This window comes from Etheostoma spectabile, unplaced genomic scaffold, assembly GCF_008692095.1.
Source record: "Etheostoma spectabile isolate EspeVRDwgs_2016 unplaced genomic scaffold, UIUC_Espe_1.0 scaffold273, whole genome shotgun sequence".
Classification (NCBI taxonomy): domain Eukaryota; kingdom Metazoa; phylum Chordata; class Actinopteri; order Perciformes; family Percidae; genus Etheostoma; species Etheostoma spectabile.
This window is the reverse complement of record NW_022605577.1, coordinates 1,222,906-1,224,037: the sequence shown is the minus strand read 5'-3', so window position 1 is coordinate 1,224,037 and position 1,132 is coordinate 1,222,906. Positions and strand designations below refer to the sequence as shown.

Genomic DNA, 1,132 nt, shown 5'->3' with positions numbered 1-1,132 from the left:
AAGAGTTATCTAGCTGATGGGATCTTACCAAGCTACTGAGCATGTGCGGCTCCCAACAAAGATAGTATAGAAGTGAGATGTCTCACTCTGGAGCTAAAACAGACACCCAAACACACAGGGTGGGAACAGGATTTGGTTCTTGGGGCGAGTGAGAAGGGAACAGAGGTTGGCATCTGAGGTTGCATGGTGGGGGTATGATGGTGCACGGGGTCAGAGGTAGGAGGGGGCAAGGTTATTGAGAGCTTTTGTAGATAAGGAGGATTTTGAACTGGATTCTGTGTTGTATGGGGAGCCAGCAGAGGTCTAGGAGGACTTTACCACTGGAGAGACCAGGCCTTCAAATATCTTCCAGAAAGTCTTACCAGTGCTTGTTTGTCTTCTCTCAATCACCACCACAAGAAGATTGTTGACCCACCACAAGTTACAGAAAGCTTTTGCAATTTCTATTTTAAAAACCTGGTATCCGGTTTTCTTCTTCTCAGTGGCACACACCAAATGATTTGCTGTTCACGGAAAAAAAACAGAAATGCACAGCATGTGGGTTTTCTACAAGAACGGTGATAACAACCAGTGCTGAACACTCAGGGAAAAGCACTTCACTTACCAAAAAAAAGCCAAATTTTACCCACAGAAATTTCAAGCGAATGACATTGTAGTGCCACCCACGCCGTTAGCTCTGACAAGTGACGTTTGAGGAGTGAAGTACAGGAAGACGCCAGCAGTCAACAAATGCTGAGACACTTAAAAAATAAATAAAAAAAAACACTATTAAACGCAGGGACTAAAAGAATTGCCACTTCAGAAGAAAGATGTTGGCAAAGTTTCTCCCTCCCCCCCCAAAAAAAATCCTTTGACACCTGATAGATGGATGGATAGATATTTAATGATCCCAATAAAATGGGAAATTATAGTGTTACAGCAGCAAAATCAGTCACACATTACAGAATATAAATGAAATACTAGGATACAATATGCATACCCACATAATATACATGAAATAAGACTAAAATACAAGAACAAATATTTGAATATTTCAATTTTGTTGTTATAGCGCCAAATCAGTTATCTCACAGCGCTTTTAATAATAATAATAATAATAATAATAATTTTATTTATAATGCCCTTTACATTT

General features: G+C 39.6%; 1 protein-coding gene across 1 annotated transcript in view; it reads left to right on the top strand.

Moving 5' to 3' along the window:
• aff2 (AF4/FMR2 family, member 2) overlaps positions 1–1,132 on the top strand; it is a 197,518-nt gene that overhangs the window by 71,666 nt on the left and 124,720 nt on the right.